This window comes from Corvus hawaiiensis, chromosome 4 (assembly GCF_020740725.1).
Source record: "Corvus hawaiiensis isolate bCorHaw1 chromosome 4, bCorHaw1.pri.cur, whole genome shotgun sequence".
In the NCBI taxonomy this organism is placed as follows: domain Eukaryota; kingdom Metazoa; phylum Chordata; class Aves; order Passeriformes; family Corvidae; genus Corvus; species Corvus hawaiiensis.
This window is the reverse complement of record NC_063216.1, coordinates 9,450,648-9,466,194: the sequence shown is the minus strand read 5'-3', so window position 1 is coordinate 9,466,194 and position 15,547 is coordinate 9,450,648.

Sequence of the window (15,547 nt, the reverse complement as noted above, 5' to 3'; positions counted from 1 at the left end):
GGGAAGGTTCAGCCCAGCAGAGGCTGTTACCCCTGGAGCCTTTTTCTTTGGCAGCAGCTGCTGCAAGTGGGCAAGGGAGCTGCGAGAGTGAAGAAGGGGACGGTCCATCTAGCTGAGGAAAGAAGAAGCTCCCCGAGGCGCAGTGTGTTGTGCTCAGTTTCAAGGCTGCCTGGAGGAGGGGGGTACTTGAAGAACGCCTTCTTTCTGGACGCCTCCTCCTGGCTGTGCTCCAGCTGCATGCACTCTGCAGCACGGAAGGTTTAGGAACCTGCTGCTGGCCAGCTTGTGCCCAGGAGTGCAAGGGCTGCGCCTTCCTTTCTGAAGCAGCCAGAGCATTCTCAGCTGCATGTGCTTGTGAAGCAGCTCTTGGCTGGACATTTGAAATTGGCTCCCCTGAGTACATGAGCCCGGTGCCCAGCTGCTTGGTTCTTCGCCTTCTGTGCTCTGGACAGAAGTGAAGCCCAGCCATGGCTTGGAGCTTTGCCGCTCTTCAGCGTGAACACTGCACGCAGCCACAGTGTGCTGTGCAGGGATTTTCCTTCAGCTCGACGGACAAGCATTTTCTTGCTGTTTCACCGAGTGCAAACTGTCCGTGTAGCTCTCGCTCAGCGAAATGCGTTTGGAGAGAAACACTTGCTGGAGTAGCTTTTCGCTGGGCAAGACTTTCAACGCAGCACCACAATTCGGGCAAGGAGCAGCAGAAAGGAAGACCATCTTTTGGTCCTGGCACCTTCTTCTGGGCGAGACGCCTATCCGCCTCTTCGCTCCCTGCAAGGCTGTAAGCTTGGCGCTGGTACTTGCAAGTGAGAAGGCAGGTGCAGAGAGCACCGCCGTCTGCCGGCGCTGTGCAGGCTGGAAAGGAAAGAGGGCTACCACTAGGATGTGCTGCAAATACAGGTTTCCACGCGTCGAGGGTAAGCTCCGGCTAAGCTCGTTGACCTCAAACTGTTCTCTGTGCGAGACTTAGCTGAGAAGCTTTCCGTTAAGATTCAGGCTACCACGCAGACCGAATGTGCTGCTACCTAGCGCTGAGAGAGAAAGTGCAGAGGCCAGGCGTGTTTGGGCAGAGGCAGCAGCCTGGAGGCTTTCGCTGCCAGCACCGTGCTCTCTGGGCGAGAAGCAGACGACTGTTCGTCTCCAGCTAAACGAAAGCGCGACCTGCTACGAAGAGCATAAGAACGAAGGCAGAGCAGCAGGCTGCTGTGCGAATGGCCCGGGCTGCAAGAGGAAGCGTGCGTGGCACTCGCTTGTTTGCGGATTCACTTTAGCAGTCGGAAGCAGAAAGTTCAAGCTGCGGCTACTTGTGCTGCTACCTATTTTCTCTTCCAGTATTCCCTGGAACCAATTCTGCTAGCTTCATGCTTGGAGATGCAGAGATGACAGTGGTAGATGCGGTGGAGAAGGGAAAACAGAGTGCAGAGGACAGTTTCTGGTGCTTGACGTGAGGCAAGGGGAAGGTTCAGCCCAGCAGAGGCTGTTACCCCTGGAGCCTTTTCCTTTGGCAGCAGCTGCTGCAAGTGGGCAAGGGAGCTGCGAGAGTGAAGAAGGGGACGGTCCATCTAGCTGAGGAAAGAAGAAGCTCCCCGAGGCGCAGTTTGTTGTGCTCAGTTTCAAGGCTGCCTGGAGGAGGGGGGGGCTTGAAGAACGCCTTCTTTCTGGACGCCTCCTTCTGGCTGTGCTCCAGCTGCATGCACTCTGCAGCACGGAAGGTTAGGAACCTGCTGCTGGCCCAGCTTGTGTCCAGGAGTGCAAGGGCTGCGCCTTCCTTTCTGAAGCAGCCAGAGCATTCTCAGCTGCATGTGCTTGTGAAGCAGCTCTTGGCTGGACATTTGAAATTGGCTCCCCTGAGTACATGAGCCCGGTGCCCAGCTGCTTGGTTCTTCGCCTTCTGTGCTCTGGACAGAAGTGAAGCCCAGCCATGGCTTGGAGCTTTGCCGCTCTTCAGCGTGAACACTGCACGCAGCCACAGTGTGCTGTGCAGGGATTTTCCTTCAGCTCGACGGACAAGCATTTTCTTGCTGTTTCACCGAGTGCAAACTGTCCGTGTAGCTCTCGCTCAGCGAAATGCGTTTGGAGAGAAACACTTGCTGGAGTAGCTTTTCGCTGAGCAAGACTTTCAACGCAGCACCACAATTCGGGCAAGGAGCAGCAGAAAGGAAGACCATCTTTTAGTCCTGGCACCTTCTTCTGGGCGAGACGCCTATCCGCCTCTTCGCTCCCTGCAAGGCTGTAAGCTTGGCGCTGGTACTTGCAAGTGAGAAGGCAGGTGCAGAGAGCACCGCCGTCTGCCGGCGCTGTGCAGGCTGGAAAGGAAAGAGGGCTACCACTAGGATGTGCTGCAAATACAGGTTTCCACGCGTCGAGGGTAAGCTCCGGCTAAGCTCGTTGACCTCAAACTGTCTCTGTGCGAGACTTAGCTGAGAAGCTTTCCGTTAAGATTCAGGCTACCACGCAGACCGAATGTGCTGCTACCTAGCGCTGAGAGAGAAAGTGCAGAGGCCAGGCGTGTTTGGGCAGAGGCAGCAGCCTGGAGGCTTTCGCTGCCAGCACCGTGCTCTCTGGGCGAGAAGCAGACGACTGTTCGTCTCCAGCTAAACGAAAGCGCGACCTGCTACGAAGAGCATAAGAACGAAGGCAGAGCAGCAGGCTGCTGTGCGAATGGCCCGGGCTGCAAAAGGAAGCGTGCGTGGCACTCGCTTGTTTGCGGATTCACTTTAGCAGTCGGAAGCAGAAAGTTGCGGCTACTTGTGCTGCTACCTATTTCTCTTCCAGTATTCCCTGGAACCAATTCTGCTAGCTTCATGCTTGGAGATGCAGAGATGACAGTGGTAGATGCGGTGGAGAAGGGAAAAACAGAGTGCAGAGGACAGTTTCTGGTGCTTGACGTGAGGCAAGGGGAAGGTTCAGCCCAGCAGAGGCTGTTACCCCTGGAGCCTTTTTCTTTGGCAGCAGCTGCTGCAAGTGGGCAAGGGAGCTGCGAGAGTGAAGAAGGGGACGGTCCATCTATCTGAGGAAAGAAGAAGCTCCCCGAGGCGCAGTGTGTTGTGCTCAGTTTCAAGGCTGCCTGGAGGAGGGGGGTACTTGAAGAACGCCTTCTTTCTGGACGCCTCCTTCTGGCTGTGCTCCAGCTGCATGCACTCTGCAGCACGCAAGGTTTAGGAACCTGCTGCTGGCCAGCTTGTGCCCAGGAGTGCAAGGGCTGCGCCTTCCTTTCTGAAGCAGCCAGAGCATTCTCAGCTGCATGTGCTTGTGAAGCAGCTCTTGGCTGGACATTTGAAATTGGCTCCCCTGAGTACATGAGCCCGGTGCCCAGCTGCTTGGTTCTTCGCCTTCTGTGCTCTGGACAGAAGTGAAGCCCAGCCATGGCTTGGAGCTTTGCCGCTCTTCAGCGTGAACACTGCACGCAGCCACAGTGTGCTGTGCAGGGATTTTCCTTCAGCTCGACGGACAAGCATTTTCTTGCTGTTTCACCGAGTGCAAACTGTCCGTGTAGCTCTCGCTCAGCGAAATGCGTTTGGAGAGAAACACTTGCTGGAGTAGCTTTTCGCTGGGCAAGACTTTCAACGCAGCACCACAATTCGGGCAAGGAGCAGCAGAAAGGAAGACCATCTTTTGGTCCTGGCACCTTCTTCTGGGCGAGACGCCTATCCGCCTCTTCGCTCCCTGCAAGGCTGTAAGCTTGGCGCTGGTACTTGCAAGTGAGAAGGCAGGTGCAGAGAGCACCGCCGTCTGCCGGCGCTGTGCAGGCTGGAAAGGAAAGAGGGCTACCACTAGGATGTGCTGCAAATACAGGTTTCCACGCGTCGAGGGTAAGCTCCGGCTAAGCTCGTTGACCTCAAACTGTTCTCTGTGCGAGACTTAGCTGAGAAGCTTTCCGTTAAGATTCAGGCTACCACGCAGACCGAATGTGCTGCTACCTAGCGCTGAGAGAGAAAGTGCAGAGGCCAGGCGTGTTTGGGCAGAGGCAGCAGCCTGGAGGCTTTCGCTGCCAGCACCGTGCTCTCTGGGCGAGAAGCAGACGACTGTTCGTCTCCAGCTAAACGAAAGCGCGACCTGCTACGAAGAGCATAAGAACGAAGGCAGAGCAGCAGGCTGCTGTGCGAATGGCCCAGGCTGCAAGAGGAAGCGTGCGTGGCACTCGCTTGTTTGCGGATTCACTTTAGCAGTCGGAAGCAGAAAGTTCAAGCTGCGGCTACTTGTGCTGCTACCTATTTCTCTTCCAGTATTCCCTGGAACCAATTCTGCTAGCTTCATGCTTGGAGATGCAGAGATGACAGTGGTAGATGCGGTGGAGAAGGGAAAAACAGAGTGCAGAGGACAGTTTCTGGTGCTTGACGTGAGGCAAGGGGAAGGTTCAGCCCAGCAGAGGCTGTTACCCCTGGAGCCTTTTTCTTTGGCAGCAGCTGCTGCAAGTGGGCAAGGGAGCTGCGAGAGTGAAGAAGGGGACGGTCCATCTAGCTGAGGAAAGAAGAAGCTCCCCGAGGCGCAGTGTGTTGTGCTCAGTTTCAAGGCTGCCTGGAGGAGGGGGGGACTTGAAGAACGCCTTCTTTCTGGACGCCTCCTCCTGGCTGTGCTCCAGCTGCATGCACTCTGCAGCACGCAAGGTTTAGGAACCTGCTGCTGGCCAGCTTGTGCCCAGGAGTGCAAGGGCTGCGCCTTCCTTTCTGAAGCAGCCAGAGCATTCTCAGCTGCATGTGCTTGTGAAGCAGCTCTTGGCTGGACATTTGAAATTGGCTCCCCTGAGTACATGAGCCCGGTGCCCAGCTGCTTGGTTCTTCGCCTTCTGTGCTCTGGACAGAAGTGAAGCCCAGCCATGGCTTGGAGCTTTGCCGCTCTTCAGCGTGAACACTGCACGCAGCCACAGTGTGCTGTGCAGGGATTTTCCTTCAGCTCGACGGACAAGCATTTTCTTGCTGTTTCACCGAGTGCAAACTGTCCGTGTAGCTCTCGCTCAGCGAAATGCGTTTGGAGAGAAACACTTGCTGGAGTAGCTTTTCGCTGGGCAAGACTTTCAACGCAGCACCACAATTCGGGCAAGGAGCAGCAGAAAGGAAGACCATCTTTTGGTCCTGGCACCTTCTTCTGGGCGAGACGCCTATCCGCCTCTTCGCTCCCTGCAAGGCTGTAAGCTTGGCGCTGGTACTTGCAAGTGAGAAGGCAGGTGCAGAGAGCACCGCCGTCTGCCGGCGCTGTGCAGGCTGGAAAGGAAAGAGGGCTACCACTAGGATGTGCTGCAAATACAGGTTTCCACGCGTCGAGGGTAAGCTCCGGCTAAGCTCGTTGACCTCAAACTGTTCTCTGTGCGAGACTTAGCTGAGAAGCTTTCCGTTAAGATTCAGGCTACCACGCAGACCGAATGTGCTGCTACCTAGCGCTGAGAGAGAAAGTGCAGAGGCCAGGCGTGTTTGGGCAGAGGCAGCAGCCTGGAGGCTTTCGCTGCCAGCACCGTGCTCTGTGGGCGAGAAGCAGACGACTGTTCGTCTCCAGCTAAACGAAAGCGCGACCTGCTACGAAGAGCATAAGAACGAAGGCAGAGCAGCAGGCTGCTGTGCGAATGGCCCGGGCTGCAAGAGGAAGCGTGCGTGGCACTCGCTTGTTTGCGGATTCACTTTAGCAGTCGGAAGCAGAAAGTTCAACCTGCGGCTACTTGTGCTGCTACCTATTTCTCTTCCAGTATTCCCTGGAACCAATTCTGCTAGCTTCATGCTTGGAGATGCAGAGATGACAGTGGTAGATGCGGTGGAGAAGGGAAAAACAGAGTGCAGAGGACAGTTTCTGGTGCTTGACGTGAGGCAAGGGGAAGGTTCAGCCCAGCAGAGGCTGTTACCCCTGGAGCCTTTTTCTTTGGCAGCAGCTGCTGCAAGTGGGCAAGGGAGCTGCGAGAGTGAAGAAGGGGACGGTCCATCTAGCTGAGGAAAGAAGAAGCTCCCCGAGGCGCAGTTTGTTGTGCTCAGTTTCAAGGCTGCCTGGAGGAGGGGGGGGCTTGAAGAACGCCTTCTTTCTGGACGCCTCCTCCTGGCTGTGCTCCAGCTGCATGCACTCTGCAGCACGCAAGGTTTAGGAACCTGCTGCTGGCCAGCTTGTGCCCAGGAGTGCAAGGGCTGCGCCTTCCTTTCTGAAGCAGCCAGAGCATTCTCAGCTGCATGTGCTTGTGAAGCAGCTCTTGGCTGGACATTTGAAATTGGCTCCCCTGAGTACATGAGCCCGGTGCCCAGCTGCTTGGTTCTTCGCCTTCTGTGCTCTGGACAGAAGTGAAGCCCAGCCATGGCTTGGAGCTTTGCCGCTCTTCAGCGTGAACACTGCACGCAGCCACAGTGTGCTGTGCAGGGATTTTCCTTCAGCTCGACGGACAAGCATTTTCTTGCTGTTTCACCGAGTGCAAACTGTCCGTGTAGCTCTCGCTCAGCGAAATGCGTTTGGAGAGAAACACTTGCTGGAGTAGCTTTTCGCTGGGCAAGACTTTCAACGCAGCACCACAATTCGGGCAAGGAGCAGCAGAAAGGAAGACCATCTTTTGGTCCTGGCACCTTCTTCTGGGCGAGACGCCTATCCGCCTCTTCGCTCCCTGCAAGGCTGTAAGCTTGGCGCTGGTACTTGCAAGTGAGAAGGCAGGTGCAGAGAGCACCGCCGTCTGCCGGCGCTGTGCAGGCTGGAAAGGAAAGAGGGCTACCACTAGGATGTGCTGCAAATACAGGTTTCCACGCGTCGAGGGTAAGCTCCGGCTAAGCTCGTTGACCTCAAACTGTTCTCTGTGCGAGACTTAGCTGAGAAGCTTTCCGTTAAGATTCAGGCTACCACGCAGACCGAATGTGCTGCTACCTAGCGCTGAGAGAGAAAGTGCAGAGGCCAGGCGTGTTTGGGCAGAGGCAGCAGCCTGGAGGCTTTCGCTGCCAGCACCGTGCTCTCTGGGCGAGAAGCAGACGACTGTTCGTCTCCAGCTAAACGAAAGCGCGACCTGCTACGAAGAGCATAAGAACGAAGGCAGAGCAGCAGGCTGCTGTGCGAATGGCCCGGGCTGCAAGAGGAAGCGTGCGTGGCACTCGCTTGTTTGCGGATTCACTTTAGCAGTCGGAAGCAGAAAGTTCAAGCTGCGGCTACTTGTGCTGCTACCTATTTCTCTTCCAGTATTCCCTGGAACCAATTCTGCTAGCTTCATGCTTGGAGATGCAGAGATGACAGTGGTAGATGCGGTGGAGAAGGGAAAAACAGAGTGCAGAGGACAGTTTCTGGTGCTTGACGTGAGGCAAGGGGAAGGTTCAGCCCAGCAGAGGCTGTTACCCCTGGAGCCTTTTTCTTTGGCAGCAGCTGCTGCAAGTGGGCAAGGGAGCTGCGAGAGTGAAGAAGGGGACGGTCCATCTAGCTGAGGAAAGAAGAAGCTCCCCGAGGCGCAGTGTGTTGTGCTCAGTTTCAAGGCTGCCTGGAGGAGGGGGGTACTTGAAGAACGCCTTCTTTCTGGACGCCTCCTCCTGGCTGTGCTCCAGCTGCATGCACTCTGCAGCACGCAAGGTTTAGGAACCTGCTGCTGGCCAGCTTGTGCCCAGGAGTGCAAGGGCTGCGCCTTCCTTTCTGAAGCAGCCAGAGCATTCTCAGCTGCATGTGCTTGTGAAGCAGCTCTTGGCTGGACATTTGAAATTGGCTCCCCTGAGTACATGAGCCCGGTGCCCAGCTGCTTGGTTCTTCGCCTTCTGTGCTCTGGACAGAAGTGAAGCCCAGCCATGGCTTGGAGCTTTGCCGCTCTTCAGCGTGAACACTGCACGCAGCCACAGTGTGCTGTGCAGGGATTTTCCTTCAGCTCGACGGACAAGCATTTTCTTGCTGTTTCACCGAGTGCAAACTGTCCGTGTAGCTCTCGCTCAGCGAAATGCGTTTGGAGAGAAACACTTGCTGGAGTAGCTTTTCGCTGGGCAAGACTTTCAACGCAGCACCACAATTCGGGCAAGGAGCAGCAGAAAGGAAGACCATCTTTTGGTCCTGGCACCTTCTTCTGGGCGAGACGCCTATCCGCCTCTTCGCTCCCTGCAAGGCTGTAAGCTTGGCGCTGGTACTTGCAAGTGAGAAGGCAGGTGCAGAGAGCACCGCCGTCTGCCGGCGCTGTGCAGGCTGGAAAGGAAAGAGGGCTACCACTAGGATGTGCTGCAAATACAGGTTTCCACGCGTCGAGGGTAAGCTCCGGCTAAGCTCGTTGACCTCAAACTGTTCTCTGTGCGAGACTTAGCTGAGAAGCTTTCCGTTAAGATTCAGGCTACCACGCAGACCGAATGTGCTGCTACCTAGCGCTGAGAGAGAAAGTGCAGAGGCCAGGCGTGTTTGGGCAGAGGCAGCAGCCTGGAGGCTTTCGCTGCCAGCACCGTGCTCTGTGGGCGAGAAGCAGACGACTGTTCGTCTCCAGCTAAACGAAAGCGCGACCTGCTACGAAGAGCATAAGAACGAAGGCAGAGCAGCAGGCTGCTGTGCGAATGGCCCGGGCTGCAAGAGGAAGCGTGCGTGGCACTCGCTTGTTTGCGGATTCACTTTAGCAGTCGGAAGCAGAAAGTTCAACCTGCGGCTACTTGTGCTGCTACCTATTTCTCTTCCAGTATTCCCTGGAACCAATTCTGCTAGCTTCATGCTTGGAGATGCAGAGATGACAGTGGTAGATGCGGTGGAGAAGGGAAAAACAGAGTGCAGAGGACAGTTTCTGGTGCTTGACGTGAGGCAAGGGGAAGGTTCAGCCCAGCAGAGGCTGTTACCCCTGGAGCCTTTTTCTTTGGCAGCAGCTGCTGCAAGTGGGCAAGGGAGCTGCGAGAGTGAAGAAGGGGACGGTCCATCTAGCTGAGGAAAGAAGAAGCTCCCCGAGGCGCAGTTTGTTGTGCTCAGTTTCAAGGCTGCCTGGAGGAGGGGGGGACTTGAAGAACGCCTTCTTTCTGGACGCCTCCTCCTGGCTGTGCTCCAGCTGCATGCACTCTGCAGCACGCAAGGTTTAGGAACCTGCTGCTGGCCAGCTTGTGCCCAGGAGTGCAAGGGCTGCGCCTTCCTTTCTGAAGCAGCCAGAGCATTCTCAGCTGCATGTGCTTGTGAAGCAGCTCTTGGCTGGACATTTGAAATTGGCTCCCCTGAGTACATGAGCCCGGTGCCCAGCTGCTTGGTTCTTCGCCTTCTGTGCTCTGGACAGAAGTGAAGCCCAGCCATGGCTTGGAGCTTTGCCGCTCTTCAGCGTGAACACTGCACGCAGCCACAGTGTGCTGTGCAGGGATTTTCCTTCAGCTCGACGGACAAGCATTTTCTTGCTGTTTCACCGAGTGCAAACTGTCCGTGTAGCTCTCGCTCAGCGAAATGCGTTTGGAGAGAAACACTTGCTGGAGTAGCTTTTCGCTGGGCAAGACTTTCAACGCAGCACCACAATTCGGGCAAGGAGCAGCAGAAAGGAAGACCATCTTTTGGTCCTGGCACCTTCTTCTGGGCGAGACGCCTATCCGCCTCTTCGCTCCCTGCAAGGCTGTAAGCTTGGCGCTGGTACTTGCAAGTGAGAAGGCAGGTGCAGAGAGCACCGCCGTCTGCCGGCGCTGTGCAGGCTGGAAAGGAAAGAGGGCTACCACTAGGATGTGCTGCAAATACAGGTTTCCACGCGTCGAGGGTAAGCTCCGGCTAAGCTCGTTGACCTCAAACTGTTCTCTGTGCGAGACTTAGCTGAGAAGCTTTCCGTTAAGATTCAGGCTACCACGCAGACCGAATGTGCTGCTACCTAGCGCTGAGAGAGAAAGTGCAGAGGCCAGGCGTGTTTGGGCAGAGGCAGCAGCCTGGAGGCTTTCGCTGCCAGCACCGTGCTCTCTGGGCGAGAAGCAGACGACTGTTCGTCTCCAGCTAAACGAAAGCGCGACCTGCTACGAAGAGCATAAGAACGAAGGCAGAGCAGCAGGCTGCTGTGCGAATGGCCCAGGCTGCAAGAGGAAGCGTGCGTGGCACTCGCTTGTTTGCGGATTCACTTTAGCAGTCGGAAGCAGAAAGTTCAAGCTGCGGCTACTTGTGCTGCTACCTATTTCTCTTCCAGTATTCCCTGGAACCAATTCTGCTAGCTTCATGCTTGGAGATGCAGAGATGACAGTGGTAGATGCGGTGGAGAAGGGAAAAACAGAGTGCAGAGGACAGTTTCTGGTGCTTGACGTGAGGCAAGGGGAAGGTTCAGCCCAGCAGAGGCTGTTACCCCTGGAGCCTTTTTCTTTGGCAGCAGCTGCTGCAAGTGGGCAAGGGAGCTGCGAGAGTGAAGAAGGGGACGGTCCATCTAGCTGAGGAAAGAAGAAGCTCCCCGAGGCGCAGTGTGTTGTGCTCAGTTTCAAGGCTGCCTGGAGGAGGGGGGTACTTGAAGAACGCCTTCTTTCTGGACGCCTCCTCCTGGCTGTGCTCCAGCTGCATGCACTCTGCAGCACGGAAGGTTTAGGAACCTGCTGCTGGCCAGCTTGTGCCCAGGAGTGCAAGGGCTGCGCCTTCCTTTCTGAAGCAGCCAGAGCATTCTCAGCTGCATGTGCTTGTGAAGCAGCTCTTGGCTGGACATTTGAAATTGGCTCCCCTGAGTACATGAGCCCGGTGCCCAGCTGCTTGGTTCTTCGCCTTCTGTGCTCTGGACAGAAGTGAAGCCCAGCCATGGCTTGGAGCTTTGCCGCTCTTCAGCGTGAACACTGCACGCAGCCACAGTGTGCTGTGCAGGGATTTTCCTTCAGCTCGACGGACAAGCATTTTCTTGCTGTTTCACCGAGTGCAAACTGTCCGTGTAGCTCTCGCTCAGCGAAATGCGTTTGGAGAGAAACACTTGCTGGAGTAGCTTTTCGCTGGGCAAGACTTTCAACGCAGCACCACAATTCGGGCAAGGAGCAGCAGAAAGGAAGACCATCTTTTGGTCCTGGCACCTTCTTCTGGGCGAGACGCCTATCCGCCTCTTCGCTCCCTGCAAGGCTGTAAGCTTGGCGCTGGTACTTGCAAGTGAGAAGGCAGGTGCAGAGAGCACCGCCGTCTGCCGGCGCTGTGCAGGCTGGAAAGGAAAGAGGGCTACCACTAGGATGTGCTGCAAATACAGGTTTCCACGCGTCGAGGGTAAGCTCCGGCTAAGCTCGTTGACCTCAAACTGTTCTCTGTGCGAGACTTAGCTGAGAAGCTTTCCGTTAAGATTCAGGCTACCACGCAGACCGAATGTGCTGCTACCTAGCGCTGAGAGAGAAAGTGCAGAGGCCAGGCGTGTTTGGGCAGAGGCAGCAGCCTGGAGGCTTTCGCTGCCAGCACCGTGCTCTCTGGGCGAGAAGCAGACGACTGTTCGTCTCCAGCTAAACGAAAGCGCGACCTGCTACGAAGAGCATAAGAACGAAGGCAGAGCAGCAGGCTGCTGTGCGAATGGCCCGGGCTGCAAGAGGAAGCGTGCGTGGCACTCGCTTGTTTGCGGATTCACTTTAGCAGTCGGAAGCAGAAAGTTCAAGCTGCGGCTACTTGTGCTGCTACCTATTTCTCTTCCAGTATTCCCTGGAACCAATTCTGCTAGCTTCATGCTTGGAGATGCAGAGATGACAGTGGTAGATGCGGTGGAGAAGGGAAAAACAGAGTGCAGAGGACAGTTTCTGGTGCTTGACGTGAGGCAAGGGGAAGGTTCAGCCCAGCAGAGGCTGTTACCCCTGGAGCCTTTTCCTTTGGCAGCAGCTGCTGCAAGTGGGCAAGGGAGCTGCGAGAGTGAAGAAGGGGACGGTCCATCTAGCTGAGGAAAGAAGAAGCTCCCCGAGGCGCAGTTTGTTGTGCTCAGTTTCAAGGCTGCCTGGAGGAGGGGGGGGCTTGAAGAACGCCTTCTTTCTGGACGCCTCCTTCTGGCTGTGCTCCAGCTGCATGCACTCTGCAGCACGCAAGGTTTAGGAACCTGCTGCTGGCCAGCTTGTGCCCAGGAGTGCAAGGGCTGCGCCTTCCTTTCTGAAGCAGCCAGAGCATTCTCAGCTGCATGTGCTTGTGAAGCAGCTCTTGGCTGGACATTTGAAATTGGCTCCCCTGAGTACATGAGCCCGGTGCCCAGCTGCTTGGTTCTTCGCCTTCTGTGCTCTGGACAGAAGTGAAGCCCAGCCATGGCTTGGAGCTTTGCCGCTCTTCAGCGTGAACACTGCACGCAGCCACAGTGTGCTGTGCAGGGATTTTCCTTCAGCTCGACGGACAAGCATTTTCTTGCTGTTTCACCGAGTGCAAACTGTCCGTGTAGCTCTCGCTCAGCGAAATGCGTTTGGAGAGAAACACTTGCTGGAGTAGCTTTTCGCTGAGCAAGACTTTCAACGCAGCACCACAATTCGGGCAAGGAGCAGCAGAAAGGAAGACCATCTTTTAGTCCTGGCACCTTCTTCTGGGCGAGACGCCTATCCGCCTCTTCGCTCCCTGCAAGGCTGTAAGCTTGGCGCTGGTACTTGCAAGTGAGAAGGCAGGTGCAGAGAGCACCGCCGTCTGCCGGCGCTGTGCAGGCTGGAAAGGAAAGAGGGCTACCACTAGGATGTGCTGCAAATACAGGTTTCCACGCGTCGAGGGTAAGCTCCGGCTAAGCTCGTTGACCTCAAACTGTTCTCTGTGCGAGACTTAGCTGAGAAGCTTTCCGTTAAGATTCAGGCTACCACGCAGACCGAATGTGCTGCTACCTAGCGCTGAGAGAGAAAGTGCAGAGGCCAGGCGTGTTTGGGCAGAGGCAGCAGCCTGGAGGCTTTCGCTGCCAGCACCGTGCTCTCTGGGCGAGAAGCAGACGACTGTTCGTCTCCAGCTAAACGAAAGCGCGACCTGCTACGAAGAGCATAAGAACGAAGGCAGAGCAGCAGGCTGCTGTGCGAATGGCCCGGGCTGCAAAAGGAAGCGTGCGTGGCACTCGCTTGTTTGCGGATTCACTTTAGCAGTCGGAAGCAGAAAGTTCAAGCTGCGGCTACTTGTGCTGCTACCTATTTCTCTTCCAGTATTCCCTGGAACCAATTCTGCTAGCTTCATGCTTGGAGATGCAGAGATGACAGTGGTAGATGCGGTGGAGAAGGGAAAAACAGAGTGCAGAGGACAGTTTCTGGTGCTTGACGTGAGGCAAGGGGAAGGTTCAGCCCAGCAGAGGCTGTTACCCCTGGAGCCTTTTTCTTTGGCAGCAGCTGCTGCAAGTGGGCAAGGGAGCTGCGAGAGTGAAGAAGGGGACGGTCCATCTATCTGAGGAAAGAAGAAGCTCCCCGAGGCGCAGTGTGTTGTGCTCAGTTTCAAGGCTGCCTGGAGGAGGGGGGTACTTGAAGAACGCCTTCTTTCTGGACGCCTCCTTCTGGCTGTGCTCCAGCTGCATGCACTCTGCAGCACGCAAGGTTTAGGAACCTGCTGCTGGCCAGCTTGTGCCCAGGAGTGCAAGGGCTGCGCCTTCCTTTCTGAAGCAGCCAGAGCATTCTCAGCTGCATGTGCTTGTGAAGCAGCTCTTGGCTGGACATTTGAAATTGGCTCCCCTGAGTACATGAGCCCGGTGCCCAGCTGCTTGGTTCTTCGCCTTCTGTGCTCTGGACAGAAGTGAAGCCCAGCCATGGCTTGGAGCTTTGCCGCTCTTCAGCGTGAACACTGCACGCAGCCACAGTGTGCTGTGCAGGGATTTTCCTTCAGCTCGACGGACAAGCATTTTCTTGCTGTTTCACCGAGTGCAAACTGTCCGTGTAGCTCTCGCTCAGCGAAATGCGTTTGGAGAGAAACACTTGCTGGAGTAGCTTTTCGCTGGGCAAGACTTTCAACGCAGCACCACAATTCGGGCAAGGAGCAGCAGAAAGGAAGACCATCTTTTGGTCCTGGCACCTTCTTCTGGGCGAGACGCCTATCCGCCTCTTCGCTCCCTGCAAGGCTGTAAGCTTGGCGCTGGTACTTGCAAGTGAGAAGGCAGGTGCAGAGAGCACCGCCGTCTGCCGGCGCTGTGCAGGCTGGAAAGGAAAGAGGGCTACCACTAGGATGTGCTGCAAATACAGGTTTCCACGCGTCGAGGGTAAGCTCCGGCTAAGCTCGTTGACCTCAAACTGTTCTCTGTGCGAGACTTAGCTGAGAAGCTTTCCGTTAAGATTCAGGCTACCACGCAGACCGAATGTGCTGCTACCTAGCGCTGAGAGAGAAAGTGCAGAGGCCAGGCGTGTTTGGGCAGAGGCAGCAGCCTGGAGGCTTTCGCTGCCAGCACCGTGCTCTCTGGGCGAGAAGCAGACGACTGTTCGTCTCCAGCTAAACGAAAGCGCGACCTGCTACGAAGAGCATAAGAACGAAGGCAGAGCAGCAGGCTGCTGTGCGAATCGCCCAGGCTGCAAGAGGAAGCGTGCGTGGCACTCGCTTGTTTGCGGATTCACTTTAGCAGTCGGAAGCAGAAAGTTCAAGCTGCGGCTACTTGTGCTGCTACCTATTTCTCTTCCAGTATTCCCTGGAACCAATTCTGCTAGCTTCATGCTTGGAGATGCAGAGATGACAGTGGTAGATGCGGTGGAGAAGGGAAAAACAGAGTGCAGAGGACAGTTTCTGGTGCTTGACGTGAGGCAAGGGGAAGGTTCAGCCCAGCAGAGGCTGTTACCCCTGGAGCCTTTTTCTTTGGCAGCAGCTGCTGCAAGTGGGCAAGGGAGCTGCGAGAGTGAAGAAGGGGACGGTCCATCTATCTGAGGAAAGAAGAAGCTCCCCGAGGCGCAGTGTGTTGTGCTCAGTTTCAAGGCTGCCTGGAGGAGGGGGGGACTTGAAGAACGCCTTCTTTCTGGACGCCTCCTCCTGGCTGTGCTCCAGCTGCATGCACTCTGCAGCACGGAAGGTTTAGGAACCTGCTGCTGGCCAGCTTGTGTCCAGGAGTGCAAGGGCTGCGCCTTCCTTTCTGAAGCAGCCAGAGCATTCTCAGCTGCATGTGCTTGTGAAGCAGCTCTTGGCTGGACATTTGAAATTGGCTCCCCTGAGTACATGAGCCCGGTGCCCAGCTGCTTGGTTCTTCGCCTTCTGTGCTCTGGACAGAAGTGAAGCCCAGCCATGGCTTGGAGCTTTGCCGCTCTTCAGCGTGAACACTGCACGCAGCCACAGTGTGCTGTGCAGGGATTTTCCTTCAGCTCGACGGACAAGCATTTTCTTGCTGTTTCACCGAGTGCAAACTGTCCGTGTAGCTCTCGCTCAGCGAAATGCGTTTGGAGAGAAACACTTGCTGGAGTAGCTTTTCGCTGGGCAAGACTTTCAACGCAGCACCACAATTCGGGCAAGGAGCAGCAGAAAGGAAGACCATCTTTTGGTCCTGGCACCTTCTTCTGGGCGAGACGCCTATCCGCCTCTTCGCTCCCTGCAAGGCTGTAAGCTTGGCGCTGGTACTTGCAAGTGAGAAGGCAGGTGCAGAGAGCACCGCCGTCTGCCGGCGCTGTGCAGGCTGGAAAGGAAAGAGGGCTACCACTAGGATGTGCTGCAAATACAGGTTTCCACGCGTCGAGGGTAAGCTCCGGCTAAGCTCGTTGACCTCAAACTGTTCTCTGTGCGAGACTTAGCTGAGAAGCTTTCCGTTAAGATTCAGGCTACCACGCAGACCGAATGTGCTGCTACCTAGCGCTGAGAGAGAAAGTGC